Source organism: Aegilops tauschii, chromosome 3 (genome assembly GCF_002575655.3).
Source record: "Aegilops tauschii subsp. strangulata cultivar AL8/78 chromosome 3, Aet v6.0, whole genome shotgun sequence".
NCBI lineage: Eukaryota > Viridiplantae > Streptophyta > Magnoliopsida > Poales > Poaceae > Aegilops > Aegilops tauschii.
In genome coordinates this window covers 561,293,530-561,316,990 of record NC_053037.3, presented here as the reverse complement: position 1 = coordinate 561,316,990, position 23,461 = coordinate 561,293,530, and positions in this window count along the sequence as shown.

Below are 23,461 nucleotides of genomic sequence, written 5' to 3'. Positions count from 1 at the left end.
TTGTTGGAGACTTCATATCTCTCGACCCGGGCATGAGCTTGGAAAACCATTTTCAGCTCTTCGAACATCTCATATGCTCCATGCTTCTCAAAACGCTTTTGGAGCCCCAGTTCTAAGCTGTAAAGCATGCCGCACTGAACAAGGGAGTAATCATCAACACGTGATTGCCAAGCGTTCATAACGTCTTGGTTCTCTGGGATGGGTGCTTCACCTAGCGGTGCTTCTAGGACATAATCTTTCTAGGCAGCTATGAGGATGATCCTTAGGTTCCGGACCCAGTCCGTATAGTTACTGCCATCATCTTTCAGCTTGGTTTTCTCTAGGAACGCGTTGAAGTTGAGGAAAACACGGGCCATTTGATCTACAAGACATATTGTAAAGATTTTAGACTAAGTTCATGATAATTAAGTTCATCTAATCAAATTATTCAATGAACTCCCACTCAGATAGACAAACCTCTAGTCATCTAAGTGAAACATGATCCGAGTTAACTAGGCCGTGTCCGATCATCACGTGAGACGGACTAGTCAAGATCGGTGAACATCTCCATGTTGATCGTATCTTCTATACGACTCATGCTCGACCTTTCGGTCTTCCGTGTTCCGAGGCCATGTCTGTACATGCTAGGCTCGTCAAGTCAACCTAAGTGTATTGCGTGTGTTACGAGGCCATGTCTGTACATGCTAGGCTCGTCAACACCCGTTGTATGCGAACATTAGAATCTATCACACCCGATCATCACGTGGTGCTTCGAAACAACGAACCTTCACAACGGTGCACAGTTAGGGGGCACACTTTCTTGAAATTATTATAAGGGATCATCTTACTTACTACCGTCGATCTAAGCAAATAAGATGCAAAACATGATAAACATCACATGTAATCAAATAGTGACATGATATGGCCAATATCATTTTGCTCCTTTGATCTCCATCTTCGGGGCGCCATGATCATCTTCGTCACCGGCATGACACCATGATCTCCATCATTGTGTCTTCATGAAGTTGTCACGCCAACGATTACTTCTACTTCTATGGCTAACGCGTTTAGCAATAAAGTAAAGTAATTTACATGGCGTTATTCAATGACACGCAGGTCATACAAAAAATAAAGACAACTCCTATGGCTCCTGCCGGTTGTCATACTCATCGACATGCAAGTCGTGATTCCTATTACAAGAATATGATCAATCTCATACATCACATATATCATTCATCACATCTTCTGGCCATATCACATCACAAGGCACATGCTGCAAAAACAAGTTAGACGTCCTCTAATTGTATGAACCACGATGTCGAGGATTCAATCAATCCCGTATACAATTCCCTTTGTCAATCGGTATGTTACTTGCCCGAGATTCGATCGTCGGTATCCCAATACCTTGTTCAATCTCGTTACCGGCAAGTCTCTTTACTCATACCGCAATGCATGATCCCGTGACTAACTCCTTAGTCACATTGAGCTCATTATGATGATGCATTACCGAGTGGGCCCAGAGATACCTCTCCGTCATACGGAGTGACAAATCCCATTCTCGATCCGTGTCAACCCAACAGACACTTTCAGAGATACCCGTAGTGCACCTTTATAGTCACCCAGTTACGTTGTGACATTTGGCACACCCAAAGCACTCCTACGATATCCGGGAGTTACACGATCTCATGGTCTAAGGAAAAGATACTTGACATTGGAAAAGCTCTAGCAAACGAACTACACGATCTTTGAGTTATGCTTAGGATTGAGTCTTGTCCATCACATCATTCTCCTAATGATGTGATCCCGTTATCAATGACATCCAATGTCCATAGTGAGGAAATCCATGACTATCTGTTGATCAACGAGCTAGTCAACTAGAGGCTTACTAGGGACACATTGTGGTCTATGTATTCACACATGTATTACGATTTCAGATAACACAATTATAGCATGAACAATAGACAATTGTCATGAACAAAGAAATATAATAATAACCATTTATTATTGCCTCTAGGGCATATTTCCAACAGTGTGCGTGGCGTCCCTATTGGGTGTGCGCGGAACACCCACCACACGCTCCGCCACCGGTGCTCATAGGAAGTTGTTGCCGCCACACCACCGTCAAAAGCCAGGGCCATCGCCCGCTCCGGCGCCGTGGCCCGAAGGCGGGAGTGTAGGAGATATGCCGTAGAGGCAATAATAAATGATATTATTTATCTCCGAGTTCATAATTATGTTTATGTTCCATGCTATAACTGCAACGATTCTTGAGTCTGCAATATCCACGAGGATCAGAGGAAGACTCATATGCACGTGTGGAATAATAAACGGTAAGAAGTATTCCTAGTCTGGCCTCTAAGACTAGCTCAAGTGTTGCATGATGGTTCTGTTTTCTTGATCATGGGCATGTCTATGCCACCAATTTTGAGGGCACAATGTTAAGAGAACATTTGTGTTGAATCGACCCGGATTGATGTTATGCTAAGAGATTCATTTGTCACAAGTTAATGGTGCATAACACAGAGATGGTTAACATTTGCATGATTCCTTAGACCATGAGAGTATCGAGTTTCTTCATGCTTGCTTCATGAACTTTGGGGTTTGTTAAACGTCATCCGTAAATGGGTGGCTATTACGGCGGCTTACGGGTTCATGGAAAAGTGTGTCAAGTAACTTGATAGCTCAAGATTGGGATTTGCTCCTCCGACGATGGAGAGATATTCTCGGGCCCTCTCGGTATTACGGTATCCATCATCGTCTGGCCAAACACAGTGTGATTTGATCACTGGGATGCCGGAACACGGAAACGAGAAAAGAGAACAAAACTGGTAACGAGGTAACTAGCATAGTGGGCAAGTTGTTGATCCACGGGAATGCCAACATGTCTCACCTCGGGTATTTGTAACATATCGTGAAGCAATAGGAATAGCACACGGCAACTGGAGGTTCACTCGAATATTTATTCGTGTGGGTATAGGGGTCAATATGGGTGTCCACGGCTCTGATGTTGATCATTGATCGGAAGGGGTTCCGGGTCATGTCTATACTTCACCGAACCTATAGGGTCACACGCTTAAGGGTCATCTATCTGCTGAATACTAGACAGGGACTGAGAGAAAATCACCAAAAAAGTTTCGGACACCGAAAAGTTTCGGACAGCGGAATCGTACCGCAGAGAGAGGTCATCGGATAAGTTTCAATGATACCGAAAAGTTGTTTTAGGATACACCATTAAGTCAAATTGGTTTTGGCACATGCCTGATTATTCTTGGAGGATGCCAGAATCATTCTGGAAGCTTTTTGGAATTTTCTGAGATAAAAACCGGAAATGTTCCGGAGCTGCCGGAGCCACTTCAGATGCGTTTCGCAGATGAAAATCACTAAAACTGGAATTGTTTCAGAATGCGTTAAAAATCATTTTAGTGGGTACTGGAAATTTTCTTAGCCCACATAAATATTTTCAGTTCGATCAGACGCTGAAAAATGTCATCGTGAATAGTGAAAATCAGCTTTATGGTTGCTTTATGGAAAGCCACCTTTTGGGGCTTTGCTCCAAAAGATCTTGGGGATGACATGGATGGATAGGAGCCATTTTTTGGGCCCCTCATGGGGGTGTGGCCGGACACATGGGGTATCCCCCCTTGGGGACCCTCTTGTTCATTGGTTTCACTCCTAGGTCCTTGTGGAAGGACTTCATTCATGTGCATTTTGGGTTTTTTGTGAAACTACCCTACCCCCTTGGGATTTCCTATAAATAGAGGTGGAGGGGCAGCCCTCCACACTCATCCCTTGCTCTCATACACATGCCATGCATTATCTGGCTTCTTCTCTCCCTCCCACGAAAAGAGTTTCGTAGAGCCGTAAGGCTGTCTGGGTTCCGGCAGGAACTAGTTCTGGACGGCGAAGCCCTGCCGGATAGATGACACCGTATGTGTGCAACTCTGTAGAGAGATCGTAGTTTCGGTCTTAGGTCGTGAGTGCCTCCCGAAGGGCTGTCCGTGTGACCGTCCGAGTTTCGAAGGTCCTCCTGAAGGGCTGTCCGAGTGACCGTTCGAGTTTCGAAGGTCCTCCCGAAGGGCTGTCCGCGACACCGTCCGGGGGGGCTATTCGACCGCCTCCCGGAGGGTTGTCTGCGGAGCAGATGAGGGTATACATCCTCGCAGTTGGGAGGTTGTAAATCCTAGCTGCGGGTTTCTGCACCGCCGATCGTCATCGACTCTACTTCCCGCTGCGCTACGAGTCGGTAACGAAAAAGATCAAACCATGTATGCAGTCTCGATAGTGGTCCTGGGCTGGTGCGTAGGTCGGAAATTTTTTGTTTTCTGCTGCGTTACCATACAGTGGCATCAAGAGCCGTGCTATGCGTAGATGCAGGTTTCGATCTAGAATACATGGAGATGTATGGGTATTGCATAATATAATTAGGTAGTAGATGAGATTTATTGATGAAAATTATTTATGTGGGTGACAGATGAAATCTGTTACCCGAGGTTCTTGTTGCTTCCCTAGAATTTGCGTTTGCTCAATCTTGAGACAGCATGGTGGAATTTGACAAAGTTCTGGCAATCTGTGATCCTGATTGATCATGGAAGTGCTATCAGTTCTTTGGGTTCTGCCGTAGTCAAAAGAAAGATGAAATTCGCAGATGAAAGGACATTGCAGATATGATCTGCACGGGGGTCATGCGTATGACGAAGTTTAGTATGGGGCTCGAGATTTAATTATCTCGTGTTTCATACACCCCGAGATGTTAATCTAGCAACTTGAATAATCATACTTGATGATAAAACGTTGGTAGTTGCGGTTTAAGTCAAAACCTTAGAAGCCACGTAAAATAAATTTTTACATAAACCGATTAGAGGCGTCTAACTTGGTTTTGCAGGATGTGCATGTGATGTGGTATAGCAATGCTCATATTCAATTTGATTATGTATGAGATGACTATATGATGTAATTAACATGACCTGCGTGTCATGATTTGGCATGATGGCTGGAGCCATATGATTGTCACTTTAATGACCTGCGTGTCAACCTTAAGTAATGCACTTATTTTATTAGCTATAGAGATAGCAATATTATCTGGTGCATCGACAAGGTGGTGGCAATCTTCGCGAAGGTGAACACCAACGCGAATGCCGAAGATGAAGAAATGAAAGACTTCTCCGTCAGAAAGGGATATACCATATCATGCTATTATGAATTGCCTGAGATGTTTATCCCTTATGATGCACCCTTCTTGATTGCGCGGTAGTCGCTTTTTATTAGGGTGATCTCTCACTTAAAATATCAAAGTAGTTAGTGTTCACCCAAGTGTAGCACCGTCTGAAATTCGTATCTTTTCGGGGTGCGCCATGTACACATGAGCACGAACGAATCGAGAGGAATGAGGCGGGTGAGGTCAGACCTCGCAGCAAGATCACTTGGTTGTCTTTGACGTTCAGGCGGGAGAGTCCTGAGCTCGGAACACGCCCATCGAAAGATGAACAAGAATCACATAGAGATGTGATCGGCAAGTTGGTCTACCGATTGAAATTCGTGTCATCAGTGATGAACCCGTCAATGGCATCGAATAGAAATATGGATCTTGAATTACTCTAAATCAATTATGAGAGATACTGATTTGAGTGGGAGCGCACTGTTGAATTAACATGTTTAATTCTCAGTGCAATTAATTATGAACACTGTCTAAGTGTTTCTTGCAAAATAGTTGTAGAATAATGGCTCGCGATTCCACTTTCCCTGTTAAAATTGAATAGCTGTTAAATATCTGGTTAAAACTTTACGATTGGTAACGTAATATGAGGATTGTCCTCAAAAGTGCCGAGAAGGACTTTGTCCTATCGCATGCTTTCCGTATCCTCCCGCTAATGCTATGGATCATGTGACTCTCGTCCTTCGATCCAAAAGCTAGAATTCTGTTACGGACAAGTGGAATATGTTTGCTTCCATGAAACCGAAACTTCAAAAGTTGGGATAGTTATATGATATTCATGGAACTGAAAATTATTTTCAGATACGAACAAAGCAATGTTTGTTTGCAAGTATTAGTTAAAGTGTTTACTATGCATTTGACTGTTGGGAAAGGGATCCAGAAGAACGCCTGTCATATAATGAAAGGTGAATAAAACAACAACTTAAAGAGAAAGGAAGTGTCCAAAGGGTGTTAGTATGACTTACACGCCTAGGAAGTCCGGGGCTAACGCCACTCTTAAGTTGGGTGCTTCTTTTGCGAGTAGGAGAAATACTAAAAGTTAAACTGTTAGAAGTATAAAGGCAGAAAGAAAGATGACTGGAATATCCAGCTCATGTATGAATGTCATACAAGTTTTTGATGTATAGTAGGCTGGTCAAAGATATAGTTCTTGGGAATTATGGTTAAACATGTTAATCACTAATTCTTGGGTATTGTGAGTTAATCACAAAGATACCCGCTCAATTGCATTCTGTTACGAATCAATGTAAGAGCTACTATGGCCTAAAAAGACTAGCCTGAAATGAGGTTAAGGTATACACAGGGAACATAGTAAATGTTACTATACCTTCCATCGGTGTATTGCCGTCTGTATTTATTTTCATAATTCATTTAGAGTTTTACAAACTCTAGCCCATTGCATAAGGTATCTTGCAAGAAGGTTGTTCATAAGAGAACTTTTTATGTTCGATGTTATGAATAACACAAGGGCCATACTTTCATTATGAATGAGATGTATGTTATGAATATTGATAATAATACAATACCTCTGGGTTTACTTTCATAATTCATTTTAGAGTTTCATACACTCTAGCCCATTGCACAATGTTTGTTGCAAAAGAGTTGTTCATAAAAAACAACAATTGTTGTTAAGTATTATGAATAACATGAAGGGCCATGCTTCCATCCAAGATGGCATGTATGTTATGAATATTGATGGTAATATGATACATCCATAGCACTGACGCTAAATGTCGCAAGACTAAAAGAATACCACACAAGTGTGGCACTACATTTGGTCACATTGGAGAAACCCGCATGGAAAATTCCATTATCATGGATTTTGAAGTCTTTTTGATTTTGAATCATCTGACACTTGCAACTTTCCTCCAAAAAGTGAAGTAACTAAAATACCGTTCACAGGCCATAAGGAACGAACAACAAACTTATTAGTGATCATACATTTGATGTGTGTAGTCCGATAAGTGTTGTTAGTGGTGGATTTATTTATCTTCAGAAATGACTCAAGTAGATATATGGATATTTACTTGATGAGACATAAGTCTGGATCTTATGAAATCATTCGAAAGGTTTTCAAAAATGAAGTAGAAGTTATTGTAACAAGAAAATTATGTTTCTGCAATTTGATTGCACAAAGGAATATTTGAGTTACATGTTTAGCGAATGTCTGATGAGTTGTGAAAGGGGTTTCATAACTTGCACCTCCCGGAACACCACTGCAAGTGGAAAGTCCGTGGAGATGTAATCAAACCATTTATGACATGGTAAGGTCAAAGATGAAATAAATAAATTTGCCATTATCCCTTTTAAAGTGATGCTTTAGAGACTGCGGCTTTTACACTGAAAAGAGCTACATCGGGTCTGTTGAAATGAAGCCATGGTATGGTACGCCCAACCATGTTATATCTTTTCTTAACATTTGGAATATGGGGCTTGTGTAAAAGGTTACAAACCTATTCCAAATCAGACAAGTGCTACTTTGTATGTTATAACAAAATGTTGGGTATTCCTCCCTCACTATACCGAGGCAAATAGTTTTGCCGCGAAACGGTGTGCTTTTAAAGAGAATGGTTCTTTCAAAAAGGTGAGTGGGAGAATAGTGCAACTCGACGAGATAAACATTATCTACGTCATCAGATCAAAGGAAAGAGACCTTGGAAGTAATTCCAGAGTTTCCTACTGCGACTGATACGGAAGTCTCTACAATAAAATGTATGAACTTCGGTCGAACTTGCAGCTGAACCACGTAGGCAAGGCTCGTGCAAACCTCTCAGGTGCGCAAACGAGATATTGTTGTTAGACAAAATTATACCTATGATACACAAGGAAGCGTTGATGGGCCCTGACTCCAGAATTGGCTAAATGCCAATACAACCCGAGTTAGTTTCCATATAAGTGATTCAAGATTTAAACCTTGATACACCTTTCGGAAGACTTAGAGTCTAACGAATATTTATGGAACTTAAAACTGATACGGATAAAAATGTTTTATCCATGATGCTCGACTTGTTTAAATAACAAGTTCAAGAGTTGACTACGATGAGGTTGTTTTCATCGTTGCGATGCTTAAAGTCGGTTCGGGTTGAACTAGCAATTAATACATATTTCAATCATGAGATATGAAACATGGATGACAATAGGATTTCCATCTGATGGAAATGAAACCAAGGACTTGCATGTGTTACAGTCCAAAGCATTTTGTTTATCCAGAGGATGCTAGTAAGGGTGCAAACTTCAGAGTTCCAGCGATGGACAGAAGAGAGCAAAATGGAATTGGAATCTTCGTGCTTTGATGAAATGGTCAAAGTGGTTTGACTTCATCAATGGGTAACGAAGATGCTTGTAATTCAAGAAAGTAAGTGGGAGCGTAATAATATTTCTAAAAACCTTGTGTGCTTGACACATTGTTAATTGGAAATAAATTTCTTGACACGAATTAGGACTTCATTTGAAAATAGTTTTTTGATGAAGTGCTTAGGCTAAATAGCCTCAATATTAGGCATAATGATCTATGGAGATAGATTTACCTAATAGGGCTAAGCAATGAATACATATTGACAAGGTGCTAAAACCTTTTAGCATTTAAAACCGCCAGGGAGTGACTCTTGCCGGAGTCACATGGAAGAGTTTTTTGCAAGACTCGGTGTCCCAAAACACTGATGAGCAAAATACATGATGCAGATTCCGCACACTTTTGTGTTTGGATTAATCATGTATTCCATGGTATGTAAAACAACCAGATATGTCTGATACTCCCAAGGTGTTGCGAGTATGGATACCAAAGTGATCAAAGTACTGATCATGGGACAACAGTGAAAGATGTCATTGAGTACTAGAGCAAGTACTGATGATATGTTTTCTCGCAAGCGGAGATCATGAAGAGTTCGTTGTAAAATGTTACATCGATACAGTCTTCATCTTTTCTCCATGCGATTTTCGATTTAAGTTAAGGGTTTTGTGTAATACACAATATGGTGGCACGGTAGTTGGAAATTGTTCCCAACAGGATACTGTGGCGAATTCTATAACAAATGACTAAGTATGTTGATGCTTTAGAAGCGACAAACAAGATGTTGAACATATAGTTCATTCATGAAATTACTATGGTTCCAAGATAGCTTTTGTCAATGGGACACTACTGCAGGTAGTTTCTCCATAACTCAGTCTGAGGAATCCAGGTTCGACCTGTGATTCACATACATAAAAGCCAAGTCCGCACAAAATATGAATTTTGTAAAAGCATGAAAATGCGAGGATATGCAGAGATAGACACGGAGCTGAAGTTGTCAGATCCGATGGACATCAGGCTATACCACATGCGAAGCATTTTTTACACCAGTATGCCATAGGTGTGAAGTGCATTAGCATTAACTGGATTATTGACTCTAGTGCAAGTGGGAGTCTGTAGGAGATATGCCGTAGAGGCAATAATAAATGATATTATTTATCTCCGAGTTCATAATTATGTTTATGTTCCATGCTATAACTGCAATGATTCTCGAGTCTGCAATATCCACGTGGCTCGGAGGAAGACTCATATGCACGTGTGGAATAATAAACGGTAACAAGTATTCCTAGTCTGGCCTCTAAGACTAGCTCAAGTGTTGCATGATGGTTCTGTTTTCCTGATCATGGGCATGTCTATGCCAGCAATTTTGAGGGCACAATGTTAATAGAACATTTGTGTTGAATCGACCCGGATTGATGTTATGCTAAGAGATTCATTCGTCACAAGTTAATGGTGCATAACACAGAGATGGTTAACGTTTGCATGATTCCTTAGACCATGAGAGTGTCGAGTTTCTTCATGCTTGCTTCATGAACTTTGGGGTTTGTTAAACGTCATCCGTAAATGGGTGGCTATTATGGCGGCTTACGGGTTCATGGAAAAGTGTGTCAAGTAACTTGATAGCTCAAGATTGGGATTTGCTCCTCCGACGATGGAGAGATATTCTCGGGCCCTCTCGGTATTACGGTATCCATCATCGTCTGGCCAGACATAGTGTGATTTGATCACTGGGATGCCGGAACACGGAAACGAGAAAAGAGAACAAAACCGGTAATGAGGTAACTAGCATAGTGGACAAGTTGTTGATCCACGGGAATGCAAACATGTCTCACCTCGGGTATTTGTAACATATCGCGAAGCAACAGGAATAGCACACGGCAACTGGAGGTTCACTCGAATATTTATTCGTGTGGGTATAGGGGTCAATATGGGTGTCCACGGCTCTGATGTTGATCATTGATCGGAAGGGGTTCCGGGTCATGTCTATACTTCACCGAACCTATAGGGTCACACGCTTAAGGGTCATCTATCTGCTGAATACTAGACAGGGACTGAGAGAAAATCACCAAAAAAGTTTCGGACACCGAAAAGTTTCGGACAGCGGAATCGTACCGCAGAGAGAGGTCATCGGATAAGTTTCAATGATACCGAAAAGTTGTTTTAGGATACACCATTAAGTCAAATTGGTTTTGGCACATGCCTGATTATTCTTGGAGGATGCCAGAATCATTCTGGAAGCTTTTTGGAATTTTCTGAGATAAAAACCGAAAATGTTCCGGAGCTGCCGGAGCCACTTCAGATGCGTTTCGCAGATGAAAATCACTAAAACCTGAATTGTTTCGGAACGCTTTGAAAATCATTTTAGTGGGTACTGGAAATGGTCTTAGCCCACATAAATATTTCAGTTCGATCAGACGCTGAAAAATGTCGTCGTGAATAGTGAAAATCAGCTTTATGGTTACTTTATGGAAAGCCACCTTTTGGGGCTTTGCTCCAAAAGATCTTGGGGATGACATGGATGGATAGGAGCCATTTTTTGGGCCCCTCATGGGGGTGTGCCGGCCACATGGGGTATCCCCCCTTGGGGACCCTCTTGTTCATTGGTTTCACTCCTAGGTCCTTGTGGAAGGACTTCATTCATGTGCATTTTGGGTTTTTTGTGAAACTACCCTACCCCCTTGGGATTTCCTATAAATAGAGGTGGAGGGGCAGCCCTCCACACTCATCCCTTGCTCTCATACACATGCCATGCATTATCTGGCTTCTTCTCTCCCTCCCACGAAAAGAGTTTCGTAGAGCCGTAAGGCTGTCTGGGTTCCGGCAGGAACTAGTTCTGGACGGCGAAGCCCTGCCGGATAGATGACACCGTATGTGTGCAACTCTGTAGAGAGATCGTTGTTTCGGTCTTAGTTCGTGAGTGCCTCCCGAAGGTCTGTCCGTGTGACCGTCCGAGTTTCGAAGGTCCTCCCGAAGGGCTGTCCGAGTGACCGTTTTAGTTTCGAAGGTCCTCCCGAAGGGCTGTCCGCGACACCGTCCGGGGGGCTGTTCGACCGCCTCCCAGAGGGTTGTCTGAGGAGCAGATGAGGGTATACATCCTCGCGGTTGGGAGGTTGTAAATCCTAGCTGCGGGGATCTGCACCGCCGATCGTCATCGACTCTACTTCCCGCTGCGCTACGAGTCAGTAACGAAAAAGATCAAACCATGTATGCAGTCTCCATAGTGGTCCTGGGCTGGTGCGTAGGTCGGAATTTTTTTGTTTTCTGCTGCGCTACCATACAGGGAGGTGGCCGTCGTGGCCGCCACCCCACTGCCGACCACTGTGGCCATCACCCGCTCCGCCACCGCGGCCCGAAGGCGGGAGGTGGTGGTCATGGCTGCCACCCCGTCGTCGGCTACCGTGGCCGCCAGCCCACCGTCGACCGCCGGGGTCATCACCCGCTCCGCCACCGCCGCCTGAAGGCGGGAGGTGGAGGAAGATGCCCGCACGTGCGAAAGCGACATTGCGTGCTACACCGAGTTCCTGCGGGAGGAGGAGGAGCGCCTCGTCGAGCACGCAAAGAGCCTTACCGCCGCCGTGGCTGCGGCACACGCTGCCTCAGAGGCGAGGAATCAGGAGATCTACAAGGAGAACCACCGCTTCGTGAGGGTTCGTCTGGAGCGGCTGAGGGCGTTCGAGGTGAGCGTCACTGAAGCTGCATTAGCGGCAGGCATCGCATTGTGGTTGCCCAGCTCGTCGGTAGGCTCCTCCTCCTCCGCCTCTTACTGAGCGCGCTCGGCAGAGGAGAGGCAGCCGGAAGTAGTACAAAGCCCCTCCGCAGTAGTAGTAGTAGTAGTAGTAGTAGTAGTAGTAGTAGTAGTAGTAGTAGTAGTAGTAGTAGTAGTGGTAGTATTTAGGGGCTATTTTGTTCAGTTCATCTGACTATAGATGTGGTGGAACTGTACAACGTACTTAAAATTGGCTAGTATATATAGTTAAACTAGCTATTTCAGTACGTGGTTGGCAACAATTGGGGAAAAGTTTGGTCGGTTCAGCTGTCTAGTTGAAATGTTTGTATAAATTAAGAACGACTGCTTAATCTATAAATGAAATCTATGCTTAATCTATGAATGAAATCTATGTTACAAGGATTGACAAATCTTACCAAATTGTTTGTACGTTGTTGCACATGGGTCATCCAAAACAACCGTTTGCGCTGAAGGGATGCACAAGTCCTGCGCTGCTCTCACTTTGCATACGGGTGTTCTATCTAAAACGTTTGCGATCAAGAGCTGTAGAAATCCTGCTCGGCTCTCGCACGCCTCCAGTTCAGTCAAGGTCAAGCAGCTATCCGCACGACACCTCCTACAGCCATTAAAACCAAGACACGTGGCGTCACATGAATGGTTAACAGAAGTTTGGATTTACTAGAATTTAAAAACCTGGCATCTCAATGTTTTGCCGGCAATCAACGGTGCCCTGGTGTTTGAAATTCATTCCCATTTCTTGCATGGGACCTAAGCATGCACCCAAGGACACAGATTTGATTTTTGAACCAATTTATATGCACTGGAGCATGTGCATGTAGTTCAAATTTGAATATGCACATAAATGCATTGAAAATTCAGTTAATGCTTAAAAATGTCCAAACGAACCCCGAAAAATCAGAAAAATTCACACAACACTCCTGTTGTTCTATGTTGACACGAGAAAAAATTTAAAAGCAATAAGAGGCAATGGATATCGTTTCGTCCCCAAAGGTGGGACGTTCCATACCGAAAACCATCATCCTTGTTGTGAGAAGCTCCAGTTTGTGAGAAGCATATACCCAAACCTGCCCCAAATGGGACAAAATTTGTACCACAGCATGTTGATGCCGCTCCATGATAGCATGCCAAGTTTCATGAATTTCAGATGAGTTTTTGATTTACTAGAATTTAAAAATCAGGCATCTCAATGTTTTGCCGGCAATCAACAGTGCCCTGGTGTTTCAAATTCATTCCCATTTCTTGCATGGGACCTAAGCATGCACCCAAGGACACAGATTTGATTTTTCGACCAATTTATATGCACTGGAGCATGTGCATGTAGTTCAAATTTGAATTGTTCACCTGAAATGGCTAGAAATCCAATTTAATGTATTAAATGTTCAAATGAACCCTGAATAATTCCAATTCTTTTACGACACACATATAGTTGCATGTTCACTCCAGATAAAAGGTCTAGCAATCAAACACCGTCCATTGCCGCTGTGACCCCATTATGTAATTCAAATCATGATGAAAAATCAAGTAGATCGCACACAGTTTATTATCAGCAACCGTGTGAGATGCAGCACAAAATATCCTGGAGCACCGTCAGTGTATAGTACGCCTATGGCTTATGCGAGAAGGTGCGTCGGCTACAGTCCACAGCCGGCGTCTCAAGCACACTAGCTCGCTCCCCAAATATCATTTCACTGTTCAATCATCGCCGGTGAAAGATGGGCACGTGGACCCGCGTCGTGAGGGCAACTTCAGTGGCCCACTCCGGGGAGAGCGCCGCCGCAGCCGCCATGCGCGTGCTACAAGGCGCATGAGCGCAGTCACAATCTGCGACCGGGTGGCAAAGGCAGCCCAAACGGTCATTGTTGCTTCTCAGGTGGCGGCAGCAACATCTGCCTCGAGGATAGCAATTGGCGAGAGCGGCACAGCAGCAGTCTGTTCCGCAGCGGTGGCCTTAGCCCTGATGGAGGCCGCCCATGACCATGTCGAGGCCGCCCACGCCCAGCTCTTGGCGGTTGATACGCCCATTTTGCATCATGCTTTTATATCGATATTTATTGCATTATGGGTTGTTATTACACATTATGCCACAATACTTATGCCTATTCTCTCTTACTTTGCAAGGTTTACATGAAGAGGGAGAATGCCGGCAGCTGGAATTCTGGGCTGGAAAAGGAGAAAATATTAGAGACCTATTCTGCACAACTGCAAAAGTCCTGAAACTTCACGGAAGTCATTTTTGGAATTTATAAAAAATACTGAGCGAAGAAAATACCAGAGGGGCCCACACCCTGGCCACGAGGGTGGGGGCGCGCCCTACCCCCTGGGCGCACCCCCTTGCCTCGTGGGCCCCCTGGCAGGCCTCCGGTGCCCATCTTCTGCTATATGAAGTCTTTCGTCCGACAAAAAATCATAAGTAAGCTTTCGGGAAGAAACTCCGCCTCCACGAGGCGGAACCAATCTAGGGCTTCGGCAGAGCTGTTCTGCCGGGGAAACTTCCCTCCAGGAGGGGGAAATCATCGCCATCGTCATCACGAACGATCCTCTCATCGGGAGGGGGTCAATCTCCATCAACATCTTCACCAGCACCATCTCCTCTCAAATCCTAGTTCATCTCTTGTATCCAATCTTGTTCCCAAAGCCTCAGATTGGTACCTGTGGGTTGCTAGTAGTGTTGATTACTCCTTGTAGTTGATGCTAGTTGGTTTATTTGGTGGAAGATCATATGTTCAGATCTCTTATGCATATTAATACCCCTCTGATTATGAATATGATTATGATTTGTGAGTAGTTACGTTCGTTCCTGCGGACATGGGAGAAGTCTTGTGATGCTTCTTGTAGACGTTGTTGGGCCTCCAAGTGCAGAGGTTTGTAGAACAGTAGCAAATTTCCCTCAAGTGGATGACCTAAGGTTTATCAATCCGTGGGAGGCGTAGGATGAAGATGGTCTCTCTCAAACAACCCTGCAAGCAAATAACAAAGAGTCTCTTGTGTCCCCAACACACCCCCAATACAATGGTAAATTGTATAGGTGCACTAGTTCGGCGAAGAGATGGTGATACAAGTGCAATATGGATGGTAGATATAGGTTTTTGTAATCAGAAAATATAAAAACAACAAGGTAACTAATGATAAAAATGAGCACAAACGATATTGCAATGCTAGGAAACAAGGCCTAGGGTTCATACTTTCGCTAGTGCAAGTTCTCTCAACAATAATAACATAGCTGGATCATATAACTATCCCTCAACATGCAACAAAGAGTCACTCCAAAGTCACTAATAGCGGAGAACAAACGAAGAGATTATTGTAGGGTATGAAACCACCTCAAAGTTATTCTTTCTGATCGATCTATTCAAGAGTCCGCAGTAAAATAACATGAAGCTATTCTTTCCGTTCGATCTATCATAGAGTTCGTACTGGAATAACACCTTAAGACACAAATCAACCAAAACCCTAATGTCACCTAGATACTCCAATGTCACCTCAAGTATCCGTGGGTATGATTATACGATATGCATCACACAATCTCAGATTCATCTATTCAACCAACACAAAGTACTTCAAAGAGTGCCCCAAAGTTTCTACCGGAGAGTCAAGATGAAAACGTGTGCCAACCCCTATGCATAGGTTCATGGGCGGAACCCGCAAGTTGATCACCAAAACATACATCAAGTGGATCACGTGATATCCCATTGTCACCACAGATAAGCACGGCAAGACATACATCAAGTGTTCTCAAATCCTTAAAGACTCAATCCGATAAGATAACTTCAAAGGGAGAACTCAATCCATTTCAATAGAGTAGAGGGGGAGAAACATCATAAGATCCAACTATAATAGCAAAGCTCGCGATACATCAAGATCGTACCACCTCAAGAACATGAGAGAAAGAGATCAAACACATAGCTACTGGTACATACCCCCAGCCCCGAGGGTGAACTACTCCCTCGTCGTCATGGAGATCGCTGGGATGATGAAGATGGCCACCGGTGAGGGATCCCCCCTCCAGCAGGGTGCCGGAACAGGGTCCCGATTGGTTTTTGGTGGCTACAGAGGCTTGCGGCAGCGGAACTCCCGATCTATTCTGCCCCCCCCCCCGAAGTTTTTAGGGTATATGGATATATATATAAGCGAAAGAAGTCGGTCAGGGGAGCCACGAGGGGCCTACGAGGGTGGAGGGCGCGCCCTGGGGGGTAGGCGCGCCCCTGCCTCGTGCTCTCCTCGTTGATTCCCTGACGTGCACTCCAAGTCTCCTGGATTGCTTCCGTTCCGAAAATAACTCTCCCGAAGGTTTCATTCCGTTTGGACTCCGTTTGATATTCCTTTTTCTGTGAAACACTGAAACAAGGGAAAAACAGAAACTGGCACTGGGCTCTGGGTCAATAGGTTAGTCCCAAAAATAATATAGAAGTGTTTAATAAAGCCCATAAACATCCAAAATAGATAATTTAATAGCATGGAACAATCAAAAATTATAGATACGTTGGAGACGTATCAGCATCCCCAAGCTTAATTCATGCTCGTCCTCGAGTAGGTAAATGATAAAAACAGAATTTTTGATGTGGAATGCTACCTAACATAATTCTCAATATAATCTGTATTGTGGCAAGAGTATTCAGATCCATAAGTTTCAAAACAAAAGTTTAATATTGACATGAAAACAATAATACTTCAAGCATACTAACAAAGCAATCATGTCTTCTCAAAATAACATGGCAAAAGCATGCTATCCCTACAAAATCATATAGTCTGGCTATGCTCTATCTTCATCACACAAAATATTTAAATCATGCACAACCCCGATGACAAGCCAAGCAATTGTTTCATACTTTTGATGTTCTCAAACTTTTTCAATCTTCACGCAATACATGAGCGTGAGCCATGGACATAGCACTATAGGTGGAATAGAATGGTGGTTGTGGAGAAGACAAAAAAAGGAGAAGATAGTCTCACATCAACTAGGCGTATCAACGGGCTATGGAGATGTCCATCAATAGATATCAATGTGAGTGAGTAGGGATTGCCATGCAACGGATGCACTAGAGCTATAAGTGTATGCAAGCTCAACAAAAGAAACTAAGTGTGTGTGCATCCAACTCGCTTGCTCACGGAGACCTAGGGCATTTTGAGGAAGCCCATCATTGGAATGTACAAGCCAAGTTCTATAATGTAAAAATCCCACTAGTATATGAAAGTGACAACATAGGAGACTCTCTAACATGAAGATCATGGTGCTACTTTGAAGCACAAGTGTGGTAAAAGGATAGTAGCATTGTCCCTTCTCTCTTTTTCTCTCATTTTCTTATTTTTTTTATTTGCGCCTTTTCTCCCTTTTTTTGGCCTCTTGTTTTAGTCCGGAGACTCATCCCGACTTGTGGGGGAATCATAGTCTCCATCATCCTTTCCTCACTGGGACAATGCTCTAATAATGATGATCATCACACTTTTATTTACTTACAACTCAAGAATTACAACTCGATTCTTAGAACAAAAAATGACTCTATATGAATGCCTCCGGCAGTGTACCGGGATGTGCAATGACTCATGAGTGACATGTATGAAAGAATTATGAACGGTGGCTTTGCCACAAATACAATGTCAACTACATGATCATGCAAAGCAATATGACAATGATGGAGCGTGTCATAATAAACGGAACGGTGGAAAGTTGCATGGCAATATATCTCGGAATGGCTATGGAAATCCATGATAGGTAGGTATGGTGGCTGTTTTGAGGAAGGTATATGGTGGGTGTATGATACCGGCGAAAGATGCGCGGTATTAGAGAGGCTAGCTGGTGGAAGGGTGAGAGTGCGTATAATCCATGGACTCAACATTAGTCATAATGAACTCACATACTTATTGCAAAAATCTATTAGTTATCAAAACAAAGTACCACGCGCATGCTCCTAGGGGGATAGATTGGTAGGAAAAGACCATCGCTCGTCCCCGACCGCCACTCATAAGGAAGACAATCAATAAATAAATCATGCACCGACTTCATCACATAACGGTTCACCATACGTGCATGCTACGGGAATCACAAACTTTAACACAAGTATTTCTCAAATTCACAACTACTCCACTAGCATGACTCTAATATCACCATCTTCATATCTCAAAACAATCATAAAGAATCAAACTTCTCATAGTATTCAATGCACTTTATATGAGAGTTTTTGTTATATCCCTCTTGGATGCCCATCATATTAGGACTAAATTCATAACCAAAGCAAATTACCATGTTGTTCTAAAGACTCTTAAAATAATATAAGTGAAGCATGAGAGTTCATCTGTTTCTTCAAAATAAAACTACTGTTGTGCTCTAAAAGATATAAGTGAAGCACTAGAGCAAACGACAAACTACTCCGAAAGATATAAGTGAAGATCAATGAGTAGTTAAATAATTATGTAGCTATATGAAGACTCTCTCTCAATTAAGAATTTCAGATCTTGGTATTTTATTCAAACAGAAAGAAAAGCTAAAGAAAATAAAATGACGCTCCAAGCAAAACACATATCATGTGGTGAATAAAAATATAGCTCCAAGTAAAGTTACCGATGAACGAAGACGAAAGAGAGGATGCCTTCCGGGGCATCCCCAAGCTTAGGCTTTTGTTTGTCCTTGAATATTACCTTGGGGTGCCTTGGGCATCCCCAAGCTTAGGCTCTTGCCACTCCTTATTCCGTAGTCCATCGAACCCTTACCCAAAACTTGAAAACTTCACAACACAAAACTTAACAGAAAATCTCGTGAGATTCGTTAGCGAAAGAAAAGAAAACACCACTTCAAGGTACTGTAATGAACTCATTCTTTATTTGTATTGGTGTTAAATCTACTGTATTCCAACTTCTCTATGGTTTATAAACTATTTTACTAACCATAGATTCATCAAAATAAGCAAACAACACACGAAAAACAGAATCTGTCAAAAACAGAACAGTCTGTAGTAATCTGTAACTAACGCAAACTTCTGGAACTCAACAAATTCTACCAAAATAGGAAGACCTAGATAATTTGTTTATTGATCTATTGCAATTGGAATAAGTATTTTATCACGTTCTGGTGATTTTAAATAATTGTTTTCATGAACAGAAAGTTTCTGGAATTTTCAGCAAGATCAAATAACTATCATCCAAGAAGATCCTATAGGTCTTACTTGGCACAAACACTAATTAAAACATAAAACCACAGCTTAACAGAAGCTAGATGGGCTATTTATTACTAAACAGAACCAAAAAGCAAGAGACTGAAATAAAATTGGGTTGCCTCCCAACAAGCGCTAACGTTTAACGCCCCTAGCTCGGCATGATGATTTCAACGATGCTCACATAAAAGGTAAGAATTGAAACATAAAGAGAGAATCATGAAGAATATGACTAGCACATTTAAGTCTAACCCACTTCCTATGCATATGGATTTTGTGAGCAAACAACTTATGGGAACAATAATCAACTAGCATAGGAAGGCAAAACAAGCATAACTTCAAAACTTTAAGCACATAGAGAGGAAACTTGATATTATTGCAATTCCTACAAGCATATATTCCTCCCTTATAATAATTTTCAGTAGCATCATGAATGAATTCAACCATATAACCAGCACATAAAGCATTCTTTTCATGATCTACTTGCATAGAAATTTAGTACTCTCCACATAAGAAAATTTATTCTAATCAATAGTAGTGGGAGCAAATTTAACAAAATAACTATCATGTGAAGCATAATCCAATTGAAAATTAAAATCATGATGACAAGTTTCATGGTTATCTTTATTCTTTATAGCATACGTGTCATCACAATAATGATCATAAATAGGAGGCATGGTTTCATCATAATAAATTTTCTCATCAAAACTTGGGGGACAAAAAATATCATCTTCATCAAACATAGCTTCCCCAAGCTTGTGGCTTTGCATTTCACTAGCACCATGGGTATTCAAGGAATTCATACTAACAACATTGCAATCATGCTCATCATTCAAAAATGTAGTGCCAAACATTTTAATGCATTCTTCCTCTAGCAATTGAGCACAATTATTGGAATCCTTATTTTCACGGAAGACATTAAAAAGATGAAGCATATGAGGCACCCTCAATTCCATTTTTTGTAGTTTTATTTTATAGACTAAACTAGTGATAAAACAAGAAACAAAAAGATTCGATTGCAAGATCTAAAGATATACCTTCAAGCACTCACCTCCCCAGCAACGGCGCCAGAAAAGAGCTTAGTTGACGGGGTGTGAGTGCCGCTTACCTAGCCTCCCCGGCAACGGCGCCAGAAAAGAGCTTGATGTCTACTACGCAACCTTCTTCTTGTAGACGTTGTCGGGCCTCCAAGTGCAGAGGTTTGTAGGACAGTAGCAAATTTCCCTCAAGTGGATGACCTAAGGTTTATCAATCCGTGGGAGGCGTAGGACGAAGATGGTCTCTCTCAAACAACCCTGCAACCAAATAACAAAGAGTCTCTTGTGTCCCCAACACACCCCCAATACAATGGTAAATTGTATAGGTGCACTAGTTCGGCGAAGAGATGGTGATACAAGTGCAATATGGATGGTAGATATAGGTTTTTGTAATCTGAAAATATAAAAACAGCAATGTAAGTAATGATAAAAATGAGCACAAACGGTATTGCAATGCTAGGAAAGAAGGCCTAGGGTTCATACTTTCGCTAGTGCAAGTTCTCTCAACAATATTAACATAACTGGATCATATAACTATCCCTCAACATGCAACAAAGAGTCACTCCAAAGTCACTAATAGCGGAGAACAAACGAAGAGATTATTGTAGGGTACGAAACCACCTCAAAGTTATTCTTTCTGATCGATCTATTCAAGTGTTCGTAGTAAAATAACATGAAGCTATTCTTTCCGTTCGATCTATCATAGAGTTTGTACTAGAATAACACCTTAAGACACAAAACAACCAAAACCCTAATGTCACCTAGATACTCCAATGTCACCTCAAGTATCCGCGGGTATGATTATATGATATGCATCACACAATCTCAGATTCATCTATTCAACCAACACAAAGTACTTCAAATAGTGCCCCAAAGTTTCTACCGGAGAGTCAAGACGAAAATGTGTGCCAACCCCTATGCATAGGTTCATGGGCGGAACCCGCAAGTTGATCACCAAAACATACATCAAGTCGATCACGTGATATCCCATTGTCACCACAGATAAGCACGGCAAGACATACATCAAGTGTTCTCAAATCCTTAAAGACTCAATCCGATAAGATAACTTCAAAGGGAAAACTCAATCCATTAAAAGAGAGTAGAGGGGGAGAAACATCATAAGATCCAACTATAATAGCAAAGCTCGCGATACATCAAGATCGTACCACCTCAAGAACACGAGAGAGAGAGAGAGAGAGAGAGAGAGAGAGATAAAACACATAGCTACTGGTACATACCCTCAGCCCCGAGGGTGAACTACTCCCTCCTCGTCATGGAGAGTGCCGGGATGATGAAGATGGACACCGGTGAGGGATCCCCCTTGCGGCGGCGGAACTCCCGATCCATTTTGTTCCTCAAAGTTTTTAGGGTATATGGACATATATAGGCGAAAGAAGTCGGTCAGGGGAGCCACGAGGGGCCCACGAGGGTGGAGGGCGCGCCCCCTGCTTCATGCTCTCCTCGTTGATTCCCTGACGTGCACTCTAAGTCTCCTGGATTGCTTCCGTTCCAAAAATAACTCTCCCGAAGGTTTCATTCCGTTTGGACTCCGTTTGATATTCCTTTTCTGTGAAACACTGAAAAAAGGGAAAAACAGAAACTGGCACTGGTCTCTGGGTCAATAGGTTAGTCCCAAAAATAATATAAAAGTGTTTAATAAAGCCCATAAACTTCGAAAACAGAAAATATAATAGCATGGAACAATAAAAAATTATAGATACGTTGGGGACGTATCATCTTGCTATTAGTAGTCCTGTGAATTTGCTATTCGTTCGATATTTTGATGAGATGTGTGTTGTCTTTCCTCTAGTGGTGTTATGTGAACACCGACTACATGACACTTCACCATTGTTTGGGACTAGAGGAAGGCATTGGGAAGTAATAAGTAGATGATGGGTTGCTAGAGTGACAGAAGCTTAAACCCTCGTTTATAAGTTGCTTCGTAACACTACAAAAGAAGACACATCCGTGACATTTTGGGCCGAACGAAAATCTTTTCTGTCATACTTATGACACTTCTGTGACGATAATTGTGACAAAACCCGGTATCATCATAGATGTCGTGGAGTCCTACTTCTATGACAAAAAATCATGACAGAAAATGGGCTTTTCGTCCTGGGCGGGACGGAGACGCAGCTGCATGACATTCTTTGGGCTGTCCATGACGGAAAAAACCGTGGTAGAAGCGAGGGCGCGGAAAATATCGGGAGTCCCCGGTTACGGTGGGTGGTCGGGGGCCGAGCGATGCGCGTTTGTCTCGTACGTACGCGCGTGTGTGCGAGGCGTTGGGCTCTAACTGAACCCGAGCGAGGCGTTGGGCTCTAACTGAACCCGAGCAATTGCATTGCAGGCTACGCGTTACTGAACCCGAGCGATCGATCGATGGCTGTTAACTGAACCCGATCGAGCGATTCCTACTGCTGCTAACTGAAGCCGATCGATGCTGCCTCTGGATGAACAGTGAGTGTTGCTGGGGGGTTTAGATGAACAGTTCCCGGTGGGGGTGGATGAACAGGACCCCGTGGCGTTGCCTCTGGATGAACAGAGAGCGTTGCTGGGGTTTTGGATGAACAGTTCCCAGTGGGGGTGGATGAACAGGACCCCATGGTGTTGCCTCTGGATGAACAGGACCCCGATCGATCGAGCCTATTTGGGCTGGATGAACAGGACCCCGTGGAGGGCGGGATGAATAGGACCTCCCCGTGGAGGGCAGGATGAACAGTAGACGGTGAAGGGCTGGATGAACAGTAGCCCGTGGAGGGGTGGTTGAACAGGAGCCCGTGGTGAGGGCTGGTTGAACAGTAGCCGGTGGAGTAGCGCGCGGTGGAGGCTGGATGAAAAGGAGCCCGTGGATGAACCATCGCAAGTGGAGGCTGGAGGAGGTCGACGGTGGATGAACAGTAGCTGTGGAGGCTGGAGGAGGTCGACGGTGAATGAACAGTAGCCCATGGAGGCTGGAGGGGGTCGACGGTTGACATGAACAGTATCCCATGGAGTCCCGTTTTGCGGTACGCCACACCCCTCCCGATGAACAGGACCCCCGTTTCGACC